The sequence below is a fragment of the Lepus europaeus genome, chromosome 16 (assembly GCF_033115175.1).
Source record: "Lepus europaeus isolate LE1 chromosome 16, mLepTim1.pri, whole genome shotgun sequence".
NCBI lineage: Eukaryota > Metazoa > Chordata > Mammalia > Lagomorpha > Leporidae > Lepus > Lepus europaeus.
In genome coordinates, this window is record NC_084842.1 from 34,962,997 (window position 1) to 34,976,615 (window position 13,619).

Sequence of the window (13,619 nt, forward strand, 5' to 3'; positions counted from 1 at the left end):
ATTATTTCAAATGGCTTTTTGAGTCTCATAAAAAGTAACAGAAAAATCAATCTGCAATTTATAGGCAATAAATGTGTCTGTCCCTCCCATCCCTTCAACAACACATTTCCATATTTTACTATAAACTTGGGACCAACTATGCCTGTTTTCTGTTGGCTTAAGATAAGACATATTCATTTTGGCCTTAAATCTTCATTGATTTGACATTTAATAGTAAATCAAGTTTACAGTCATACTTTGAGACCAATGCAGTGAAAACAGTGCAGATGTTTCTACTAATGTATGAGTGTCGAAAATGAAATACATTGTGGTTGAATGTGCTTCCATATTTTAAGACAGAACTGTTTTCCTGTAATGAAACTTTCAATTTTCCAATGTTGATATGTTTTTATTTTTTTCTTACATTATATAAGAACATGTATTTAATTGTAGTACTTAACTCATATCAAGTAAACTGTTTCAAATAAGAAAAGATATAAATTAAGTCCATCTTGGAAATATTCAAATATACATCAACCAACACACATATGTTTACTAGCTTATCATAAATTCTGTTATGCTGCTTCGTGTCAGAAGTGATAATAATTGGGTATCATATTTTGCATGAGTTTGGTGTAAGTGTAGTTGGCTCTGCCGGAATAATTTTTTTTAAGACTTGTCTATTTATGTGTTAACACAACATTTGTGGTAATATTTGAAGAGGTAAAATACATGAATGTGAACAAAACTAGAATCTCAATAATGGAACTGAAAACCTTTAAGCTGGCCCTTATCAACTCAATTATTGTATCATTGATATCAAAATTACAGATGTAGAGGAAGCTAAATACATAAAAATCTTGGATTAATAAAAAAAAATTATGACTCTTCAGTAAGTCAAGATTCAGTCTGTTCAAAGCAGTTTCTCTATAAAAAAGACAATGGACCAGAGTTGTGGCTCAGTGGATTAAGCCTCTGCTTGCTACATTGTCATCCTATATCAGAGTTCCAGGTTGAAGTTCCCCTACCAATTCAGTTTCCTGCTAATGCTCCTTGGAAGGCAGTGGATGATGACCCTAGTATTTGGGTCCCTTCAACCTACCTTGGAGACCAGGCTAGAGTTCCTGGCTCTTGGCTTCAGCCTGGCTCAGTGCTGGCTCTTGCAGCCATTTGGGGAGTAAACCAGTGGATAGAAGGTCTTTTTGTCTCTCCCACTCTGTCCATTCTTCCTGTCAAATAAATAAATAAATAGATACACCTTTTGAAAAAACTAAGTTTTGATTTTAGCTTCCTTTATATTCTGCCATTACAGTATAGTGAATTCAACTAATAATGAACTTTTTCTTATAATTTGGATGGTATCATTTTAATTCCATAGCATGCTTTAGCAAGTCATTTAAATTTTCTGGACTACAGTGTACTCACTTACAAAATGACTGTTATCTCTAAAGCTCATTTAAGCTTAGAGTCCATGCTGCTGAAGCATTAGTGAAATAGAGCTAAGAGGAAGGGCTTGATAAGCACATTTTTGCCATTACAGAATAATCTTTTACCAGGACAAGTACTGTCAATTTCATTGTTTCATTGAGGATTGCAAGATTGCATCATAATGGAACAAACAAACAACACTGCAGGAGAAAATGCATATCCACATATAGTTAATTATCTGGCTGTCACTCAGTCATCATTTAACTATCTCAAATAAGAATTTCTAAAGCAAAATAGAAGCCACTTTTTTTATATAATAATTGCAATTGTCATCAGTCCCACTCAGCAGATGAAAAGAGTGGCAGCAGCTGTGTGGGCTCCTCCAGAGTCTAGTAAGCATGGAGTAAGGCCACCCTGTTGCCCCCAGCCACCCTTTTAATACTCCATCTGGGCCCGGCTCTGTGGCAAAGCAGATAAAGCTGCCACCTGCAATGCAAGCATACCATATAAGCACCCGTTCAAGACCCAGCTGCGCCTCCACTTCTGATTCAGCTCTCTGCTATGGCCTGAAAAAGCAGTAGAAGATGGACCAAGTACTTGGGCTCCTGTACCCACATGGGAGATCTGGAAGAAGCTCTTGGATCCTGGCTTAGTATGCAGCCACTTGAGGAGTGAACCAGTGGGTGGAAGACCTCTCTCTGCCTCTGTCTCTCTGTAACTCTGCCTTTCAAATAAATAAATAAATCTTTTTAAAAAATGCTCCATGTGCCACCCAAGGAATGAGCAGCACTGAGGCAGAGATAGAAGCTACCTTCTCCTGCATTATGAAGAAGTAGCAATGCAGTGGATGAGAACTCTAGCTCAAGTCCTGTCTACCTCAACACTGCTTTCCCAAATTTGATTAGAGCTAAGACCAAGAATTAAATTTCACTGGCTACAGCCAGTGCTGCAACACTCCTTGATCTTCCTCCCCCATCACCCTCATTGCATGTAGCTCTGTGGAATTTTATGGAGGGGGCAAAAGAGAAGAGAAAGATTTATCTTCTGCTCTTTCCTAATACTTATCTTCCTTCATTCCCTATTTCCCTTCTATATCTTGTCTGTTTGTGTGCTTGTCGGGGAAGGTGTATCTTACAGTATAACTTATACTCGCTAAGTTAACTTGTTAGCCTGTTTTGTCTGTTATCTTAGCTTTTCATTTTACAGTGAAATAGCTGAGACGACTAACTTACAAATGGAAAATGTTTATTTAGCTCAGAGTTTTGGGGTTTAAGTGCAAGACCAGGTGGCCCCATTGGTTTGGTCTCTGATGAGAATGATGGATGGTATAGTGCATGGGAGATCATATGGCAAGACAGGAAGCAGAATGAATGGTTGGGCCAAACTCAGGCTTTTATAACAACCCTATTGACAGAACATGCTTTCTGAAGACCCACCCCAATGACCTAAAGACCTCCCACTATGCCTCACCCTTTAAAGTTTCCACCCTCCCAATAACACCCCCTTGGGGACCAAGACTTCAACACATGGGCAAAACATCCAAACTAATAGGCGAACCATAGCAGTTCTGCACCTGACCCCAAAGATTCATATACATCTCATAATGAAAATTATGTTCATCTCATCTCCAAGAGTCCCCAAAGTCTACTGGCAATGATACTAAGAAGGTTAAAACTTAATACAATTATGGTGTTTAGAGATGGGGTATTTGAGAAGTGATTGGTTTAACTGGACCTGCAGGATAGTATCCGCATGATAAATTGCTGAAGCTTTATGAAAGAACACATAGACAGGTAGATACACGTGGATCCTGTCTTTGGATTTGTGATTCACTTTGCCACGTTGAGACTTTGCCACCCAGGCACCATCACCAGAGGCAATGAGGCCTCCCAATCTTGGACTTGAACTTCTAAAACTCTGAGCTAACCATTTCTCTTTTAAAAGTTAGTTGCCTCAGGTAGTTCGTGATAGTAGCAAGAAACTTACTAATGCATCTGTATTCCTTAACTTTAAAAACTGTCTATATTTTGAAGTTATATAAATGAATTCTATGAGGTATATAAATTATATTAAAGAGTGGAATAAATTTCTTTTGCAACAATTATGTAATATGAAAATGCTTCTGAACTAACACTAACAAAATTGTTATTCTGCTTCTGTTTCTTTGCACTACATAAAGAAGAAAGTGGTTATTCATTGAGGCTAAACCAGTAAAGTGCAAATTAATTTAAAGCCCTAAACAGAGGATGCTAATCAATATGCTCTTTACTTAACGGATACTCTTGAAAATGTGATTTGATCTGCAGTACATGTTTCTTCTTATGCATTATCAAGGCCAATTTAAGATTATTTCGAAATTTTAATGTTGTCTTTCGAAATCCAGAATGTGAAACACATAAAACACAAAATCTCAATGTTCACTATGGGGGTAAAAATTGTTAACTCTTTACTGAAACATCATATGAAGAATTATTGAAAATATTTAACAATTTTATTTATAATAAATATTAAATGATAAAAAGGTGAGTAAATTCAACAAATGCTATTGAATGCATTAAACATAAATTTGTTAAGCTTAATTAATATAGAAATACTTCTAAAAAAAAGAAATACTTCTTCTAACAATTTTAAACCAAAAAATACTGTATTTTAACTTGGGAAATACTCAGTGTATTACATTTTGAAATCCTAGGACATTTGTTGTACGTACTCCTCATTTTCTTCTAAAATTTTCCCATGACCACTTTGATCATTAATCGCAACACTTTTGAAGTAGCAGATTTCTTAAACTTGCTACTCTCTATGGAGGTTAATCTATATGCTCTAAGAGTTAAATAGAACAATAAGAACTTGAAACATTATGTGTTAGTTTGCTAGGGCTGCTATAATAAAATATCACAAACTGGTTGACTTGAAGAAATTTACCTTCTCACAGTTTTATAACTCAGAAGTCTGAGACCAAGCTGTCACAGGATTTTGTTTCTTTTCTGAGTGCTGTGAAGAAAATCTATTCTGTTTCTCTGCTTCTAAAGGCTGTGGTAGCCTCTGGCATTCCTTGTCCTGTAGAAGCACCCCAGTCACTACATTCATGTTCACATGGTTTTCTCCTTATAAACATGTATGTGTCTAAATTTCTCATTTGTTTAATAATTATAGCAGCCATATTGAAGTAGAGGTTATCCTGATGGTTTCATTTTTTATTTCTTCACCTCTGTAAAGATCGTAAGGTCACATTCTGAGAAATTCGGGGCAGAATTTCACTGTTTGAATTTTGTGAGGATAAACTCACTATGCAGATGATAGCATCACATTATTCAGATTAGAACAACAGAGTTTAACACTGGTTTCTCAGTAGAAGTAAAAAAGGAGGAGGGAATGTAATATGCTTAAAGCATTGTGGTAATAATTAAAAATAAGGGTTGAAATGCACTTCTTGAAGAACAAAGAACCAGTATTTTATTCACTTCAAGTGTCTGAAGTAGATCACATATCTGTCTCAGAACTGAACCCAATGAATATTAAGATAGTAAAGCAATCTCAGGTTAACTGCTGATGTATTAACTATGCTAGTACTTAAATCATAGGAAGAATATATAAAAACATTAATTATTTTCTGATTTCTAGTGGAAAAGTTTGTTTTAATTTGAATTTTATTTTTTTTCAATTGAAAAATTCAACTGTCTGGCTCAATTTTCTCATCATCTGTTACAAAAATCAATGTGGCATACTATCAATGATGTACAAAGGATCAGAATGACATCCTTACCCCTTTGGGAGTCCCAAGTCTACTCAGAATACATCATAGGAGACATGTACAGAAACAAATTCAGGATAGTCTTATTCATGAACATATATGTATCTTATGTTTTTATGCAGAGAGGAGGTAGAAAAGTATTGTTGACCAGTATAAACCTAAGTCGAGCACAATACATTTTCGGCACACAGAACTTTTAGCTACTAACAAGTTGAGTTAAAAAGGGCTTTTGATATGTATTTAGGAGAAGGGAAAGAGAACCAGTGGATGGAAGTGCTATGTGTGTGTGTGTGTGTCCTCTCTCTGTGTCTCTGCCTTTCAAATAAAATAAATAAATCTTTTTTTAAAAAAAGAAAGCACCAGTATCTTGCTATTTCCACAGGTTGTTTTTTTTTTTTTTTTTCAGAATATCATATAGTTAAAATCACATCTTATGTAGCTTTTCAGATTGGCTTCTCTTTTCTAAAAAAGATTTGTTTATTTATTTGAGAACCGGGGTTAGAGACAGAGAGAGAGGTCTTCCATGCACTGGCTCACTCCCCAAATGGCTGCAACAGCCAACAGCCATAGTTGGCTGATCTGAAGCCAGGAGCCAGTAACTTCCTCTGGTATCCCAGTGAGTGCAAGGGCCCAAGCACTTGGGCTGTTCTCCATTGATCTCCCAGGCCATCAGCAGGAAGCTAGGACTCAAACTGCGCCTACATGTGATGCCAGCACTGTAAGCAGAGGCCCAACCCACTGTGCCACTACAGCACCCTGGCTGCTTTCATTTACAATGTGTATTTAAGATTCCTCCATATCTTTTCATGACTTGACAGCTAATTTCTTTTTTGAAAAATAAAATGTTTATTTCCATTGACAACATTTTATTATATTTATCCTGTAACTCATGCTGTCCTGAAATATGAATATATTATGGAACAGTTAAATTGAGCTGCCCCACATATGTGTTACTTCACATGGTCACCATTCTTTGTGGTGATAAATTTTAAAAGTATTCTCTGTAATTTTTAAAGAAAGTAATACATTGTTATTAACTATAGTCACCATACCATACAATAGATATTTTGGTTTTATTCCAACTACCTATCTGAAATTTTGTATCCTTTGACCAACATCTCACCAATCTTCACTCCCATAGCTCATTTCTTATTAGAATTGACTAATATTTTACTGCTTGCATGTACCAGAATTTATCTGTCTACTGAGCAATATCTGGGTTGTGTCCAAGTTTTGCAATTATGAGTAAAAGTGTTATAAACATCTGTGTGCAGATTTATGTGGATATCAGCTTTCACCTTATTTGGGTAAATACTAGAGAAAACAAAAGCTCGTCATACGAGAACAGTATACTTATTTTTTGAGATGCTGTCAAAATTCTTTCAAAGTGCTTGTAATATTTTGCATTCCCAAGAACAATGAAAGAGAGCTTCTGCATTTCAGTAATTTTACATTTTAAAAAGGTATCTCTGATCACAAGCAAAATGCTTAGGGAGAAATTAATAATTTTTATTCTATTAGTTATGTTCTTACTATTTAATGACCTTTTTTATAGTTTTCTACCCAGAATATTTATTTCCAGTTGCATGAGAAGTGATTTTTTAAAAAAAGCAATCTATATTTTTATTTTACCAGGTTATTTCTAATTTAATGTAATGTGACCTTTTTCTAGCAGCCATTTGGGTACCCTATTTACAAATCACTGTGATAGATTCCACTGGGTCTGTCCTATATTTTCCCCCCACTCTTCCTTCTTGTTAGTAAATTTTGCTTTAAATAGTTCAGGAAGCAAAGCACTAGTTGAGAAATGGGAGAGCTGATGTGTAGCAGGTGAATGTGTTCATACAGTCATTTCCTCTCCCTCCCCTTCCCCAGACTCCCAGAATACTCTTTGAGTAGGCAAAATATACCCGGTGGTAAATATTTAGAAACTTTGGCAAGTTTCAATCCCTCCTTTATTTAGATAAGATACATGCCAATCATGTTGAATGTAGCAGAGGTCATGGTTTGAAGAACCCTGGTTTAGGGGTAATGGCATTTTCAAGTTTCTGTGTTCAAGTTTTTAAAATAAAAGTAATGCCCCCAGTGCCTTGTCATCTGAAATTTGATAACCCTCTAATAATACATGGTGCTTACTGCTCACTTACCAGTGCAGTGTCTTATGATAATCTTGGAATCTTGGATGTTGAGACATATTCATATGTCAAAATTGTTTCCCTCCACTTAATAGACAACATTCTATAATGTTTTTATCACATTAATATATATATTTGTTAAGTATATACCATGTATTCCACAATTAAATATACCCAGCAGTTCTCTGAAAACTATGGATCTTAATTTTTTTAGTTATTTAGCAAACCAAGTAATAATGAAAAATAGATAAGCCAAGGTTTGAAAAGTCCAGGGTAATTGTTAATCAGTGGCAGTGTTTCACACATGTAGTCTGACAGTGTCTACTTAGATGAAGTAATACATCCATGGCGAGAGTCTGCCTTCCATGTTATTCACACATGAATATGCTCTCAGTGGTGCTTTCATTTACTTGATTTTTTGCATCTTTTGTAAAATATATTTATTTGAAAATCAGAGTGAGGTAAAGGTGCAGGGATAGAGAGAGAGAGAGAGAGAGAATATGAGGGTGACAGGGACCCAAACACTTGTGCCATCATCTGCTGTCTTTTCTTGTAAGATTTGTTAAGTTATTTATTTGAAAGGCAAAGTGATAGAGAGAGGAGGAGAGTCAGAGAGAGGGGGACATCTTCCAGCTGCTTGTTTACTCCCCAAATGGCCACAACAGCTGAGCTGGGTCTGCCTGAAGCCAGGAGCCTAGAACTCCATCCTGGTCTCACACATGGATGACAGGGACCCAAGTATTCAGGTCATCCTCTGATGCCTTCCCAGGCACATTATCAGGAAACTGGATTAGAAGCAGAACAACTGTGAGTAGAGCCTGCTTAACAATATGGGATGTGGCATCACAACTGATAGTTTAACACACTGTACCACAACATCTGCCCTTGCAGTGATATTTTCTTGCATGGATAACTGTTCAAATTGATGTTTCTTGTGGGGGTAATGATTATTAGAGAATCTTATCCTGCTATGTTTCTATTTCTTATCATAATTATATAATAAAATTAACAACACATTAATTCATATATTTTCAGTGGAGCCATATTTGATTACGTAGTTCATGCCCATGTACTTCTTAATTTTGTTGTTAAAAAAACCTTTCAGTTTTCTTGACCTTTTCCAAACAATGTAGAACCATTTATAAGAGTGAGAGATTTGTCAATATTAACAATGACATTTGACTCCCAATAGTTTATCATTGTCAGAACTTGGCTTTTATTTTTCCTATTTATTAATTTTTAGTTGTCTGGTTAATGTATAAAAATCCAGTAAATAACAATGATAAACACATGTGTATTTCTTCCAAAGAAATTCTTGTATTCACACCATCATTCATTCAACAGACAGTTTCTGAGCATCTCCTATTTTTCAGGCACAGTTCTGACATTGGTAAAAGCATTGAGTAAAACAGAAAGTTTAGCATATTACTTCATCCAGTCACAAGACTCCATGCTCTCATTTCTATTAGTTTTAACTTGAAAAAAAAAAAAACTGGAAAATATGATGTTTAAAAAAAAAACGAGAAAGTTTGCATTTCCAGTTATTTTTATGACTGTCATTGTATGGTATATGATGTTAGATAAACCTGCTACATTTAAAAATTAATTCATGCATGGCCTGCGCCGCAGCTCACTAGGCTAATCCTCCGCCTTGCGGCGCCGGCACACCGGGTTCTAGTCCTGGTTGGGGTGCCGGATTCTGTCCCAGTTGCCCCTCTTCCAGGCCAGCTCTCTGCTGTGGCCAGGGACTGCAGTGGAGGATGGCCCAAGTGCTTGGGCCCTGCACCCCATGGGAGACCAGGATAAGCACCTGGCTCCTGCCATCGGATCAGTGTGGTGCGCCGGCCGCGGCGGCCATTGGAGGGTGAACCAACGGCAAAGGAATACCTTTCTCTCTGTCTCTCTCTCTCTCACTATCCACTCTGCCTGTCAAAAATAATAAAAAAAAATTAATTCATGCAGTCTAATTACTCCTTTTGATTCTTATTGTTCTCTTAACTATTTAATAAGAAAACATTCTTGAATATTTTTTTCTTATTTTCTATCTCCTGCAACTAACAATATAGTTGTTATTTTAATGAACTGGTATTTTTATTTCACTCTTTAGAAAATGTAGGCCGTATTAATGAAGTAAAATACTAAACATCTATGTGTACAATAACATCTTCTTTCAGCCCTTTCACTATCTGAAAAGTTTCCTTGCCTTTTTCATGAACTAGATTCTATTTCACAAATTTTTATTTGAATATAATTATCTTTAGTTTCTGAAATTGAAATCTTTAATAATTTTGCAATGACATTGGTGATTTTTACTAGCCAAACCACACAATAAACTTAAGCCAGCGCCACGGCTCTCTAGGCTAATCCTGCGGCGCCGGCACACCGGGTTTTAGTCTCGGTTGGGGCGCTGGATTCTGTTCCAGTTGCTCCTCTTCCAGTCCAGCTCTCTGCTGTGACCCAGGAAGGCAGTGGAGGATGGCCCAAGTGCTTGGGCCCTGCACCTGCAAGGGAGACCAAGAGGAAGCACCTGGCTCCTGGCTTCAGATCAGCGGCTGCAGCGGCCATTTGGGGGGTGAACCAACGGAAGGAAGACCTTTCTCTCTCTCAGTGTCTAACTCTGCCTGACAAAAAAAAAAAAATAGTAGTAACACATATTTACTCACGAATGTGTTTTTCATGTATTTTTTAATATATGAATCAACTTTATTCAAAAAATTAGTTTCAGATTCACAGAAAAATTGAGCAGAGAATACAGAGATTTTCAGTATCCCTCTTGTGCCCCCACATGCATGGCCTTCCTCCTTATCAACATTCTCCACCAGAGTGGTAGATTGACTACAGTCTATGAACCTACACTGATACATCATTATTTCTCAAAGTCAGTAATTTACATTATGGCTCAGTCCTGTACATTAGATAGATTTGTGCAAATATATAAGCAACATGTATCCATCATTAACAGATGACCACAATAAAACCAGTATTACAATAAAGTGAGCAACATGGTTTTTTTGTGCACGTAAACGTTATTTTTACAATATAATGTGTACTAAATGTGTGGTAACATTATGCATAGCAAAATTTATATATCTTAATTAAAATATTTTGTTGCTGAAAAATGCTAATGATCATCCAATATTCTAGCAATATATAATCTTTTTTTTTGTTGGAGTTTCTTGCCTCCATGTTGATGATGTTGATTAATCAGGGTGGTGGTTGCTGGAGGTTGGGATGCCTGTGGAAATTTCTTAAAATAACACATCAGTTTTCAGCATTGATGGTGATGCAGTTTGATAAGATTTTACCCACAGTAGAATTTCTTTCAAAACTGCAGTCAATCCTTTTAAATTTTGCTGCTGCATTAACAACAATGTTTATGTAATAATATAAGTTCTTTCTTGTCATGTCAACAATGGTCACAGCATCTTCTCCAGGAGTGTATTTCACCTCAAGGAACCACTTTCTTTGATTGTTCATAAGAAACAACTCCTCATCTGTTAAAATTTTATTATGAGAACACAGCAATTTAGTTATAACTTTAGGCTCCACTTCTATTTCTCATTCTCTTGCTATTTCCATCACATCTGCAGTTTCTTCTGCAAGTAAAGTAATGAAACTTTCAAAATATTCCATGAGAGTTGCAATCAACTTGTTCTAAACTTTTGTTAATTTTACTATTTTGACCTCCTCCCCTGAATTACCAATATTCCTAATGACATCTAGTATAATGAAAACTTTCCAAAAGATTTTCAATTTACTTTACCCATATCCATCAGAATTACCATTTATGGCACCTATAACCATACAAAATGCATTTCTTAAATAATGAGACCTGGGGTGGTATCATGGTAACAAGTTTGAAAACAAACCACCAAGTGTGACTTGTGTGAAGGGAGGGATCCTGCCCAAACCAGAAAGAGGAGAGCTCAAGTAATGGGTGTTCAGCACATGATCTGCTGAAGAGAGGTCTCTAGACAAAATAAACTGGGGAAATTAGCTAGAATCAAGAATTATGGATCTGTGTTCAGTTGGAGTCCAGCTTCATACTGCAACTGAGTGCCATAAAACATATTACACTCATCACATGGTTTTCAAGACTGTAAGAGTTGTCATTAAATAACAATTTTACTTCAATTTAGCACTGAGAGGATGCTTTCTGGGAACAATTCAATTTGCTTCCATCGTGTGAAAATTTACATTGACAGATTTGAGCATTTGCAGAAGTCATGTTGTGACTCATTTAGCATGCCAAAGAAAGTAGCCAAAAGATATTTGCATGTAATCAACTTAGATGATGCCACTTTCCTGAGCATAAAATTTGGAAGGCAGCCTGTATTTGACTGGAAGCTTTTTCCCAAAGGTACATATAATCAATGGAAGTGTGGTTACTGAACTAAAGACCTCCAGAGAAGAAATCCTGAATCAGGTGGAAGAACTGTTAAACTTTGGGGTCATACAGTGTGTAAACCTAGAAAAGCAAACTGAATTTGCTTCAGAAACTGATAAATGAGAAAAAAAAAGACTTAGCAAAAATGTAACTGCTGGTTCAGATAAACACGAAGAATGAGGTCTATGGCAGCCGGGGTCTGCTGGTTTTCAGTGGAGCAGACCTCTGTGACTGCCTCGATGGAGATTTTTAGGAAGTTTCTATGCTTATCCTGCCTGTAATTCTACCAAACGCAGACATGAATGTTGCTGTGACCATAAGTGGCTATATGAACAAACAGAAATTGAAGAGAGAGAAATAATTCAGAACAAACACATTGCATATATTGTAGGGTCAAATTAAGAGATATTTAAAGGTCCTCAATTTGTAAAACTCTATCATTCTGAAACACATTTAAGTTTGATCTCCAAATGACAAAGGTTTGAAAGCCATACACGCAGTAAGCACTAGTTCTGCATTTGAGGTGCTTAGAGAGCTCTCTCATCATCTAGCATTAAACCTGCCTCAGTCAGTATAATCAAGAAGGTATAGGCAGTCCTCAATGTGCATGATTCCCATAGGTAGAAATTTCAGTGGCCATGATTTAGTTAAATGATACCAGACTTAGTTGCACAGTTCAATTTATATAGCACAGCATATATATATATATATATATATATTTTTTTTTTTGACAGGCAGAGTGGACAGTGAGAGAGAGACAGAGAGAAAGGTCTTCCTTTGCCATTGGTTCACCCTCCAATGGCCGCCCTGGCCGGCGCACTGTGGCCAGCACATCGCGCTGATCCAAAGCCAGGAGCCAGGTGCTTCTCCTGGTCTCCCATGCAGGTGCAGGGCCCAAAGAACTTGGCCATCCTCCACTGCACTCCTGGGCCATAGCAGAGAGCTGGCCTAGAAGAGGGGCAACCCCGAAAGAATCCAGTGCCCTGACTGGGACTAGAACCCGGTGTGCCGGCGCCACAAGGCAGAGGATTAGCCTATTGAGCCACGGCGCATGCCAGCATAGCATATTAACCATGAATAATGGAATGAAGCACCAAGTGCCTTACTTGCTCTTTGGTCCACTGATCGCTGTGTAAATAACAGATGTGCTTAAGGATCAGGAACCTGTCATGTTACTTATTTCAAACCTGGAATGTGTCTGTTATTCAGTGCTGTTCTCACAGCAAAGGATGTAGTTTTATTGTCAACCTGGCGACATTTTATACAAGAGGATAATCAGAAGAATTGTCCAACAAAGATGAAAGTGCAGACAAGAAATGAAAAATGGTAACCCTGGAAGTGAAATTTGAATTTAGGTTTATAGAAAATGTCACAGTAATGGGAATGTTGATACTGCTGTTGTTTTAGAGATTTCAGGTATTCATCCAGAGGAATTTAGTGAAAGCAAACTTACAATCATAAATGAAGAAAAGTGTTTGCAATCAAAGGGTGACTGTGTCCCAGAGGAAGTGATGGTAAAACCTTAACATTAAAGGATATGTAATAGGAATACAGAAGTCTTTCACAACATTGAAGGCACAATGAAATGATAGAACTTGATTGAATCTTAAAAGGAGTATGATGAACAGACAGGATATTGAAAAGATGTTCAGGATCTGAATAGTTGTTTCATGGTAAAAAAAAAAAGTCAAACACTATTCAAACTACTTTTGATTGGCTTTTACAATAAAATTAGATACCTTAATTATCAACATCTAAATTTTTTATTTCTTCTACACTTGTAACAGATATAATTTTTTTATAACAGCTTTTTTTTTTTACATTTTGTAAAAAAGGATTTATTTATTTGAGAGGCAAACTCACATAGTGAGAGAGATAGAGTGTGTGAGAGAGAGACTGAGATCTTCCATCTGCTGGTTCATACCCCAAATGGCCT

At 36.6% G+C, this 13,619-nt stretch overlaps 1 protein-coding gene across 1 annotated transcript in view; it reads left to right on the plus strand.

Annotated features, from left to right (window-relative positions):
- Positions 1-13,619, plus strand: part of GPM6A (glycoprotein M6A) — a 351,286-nt gene that overhangs the window by 310,323 nt on the left and 27,344 nt on the right. The gene's annotated exons all lie outside the window — the stretch shown is intronic.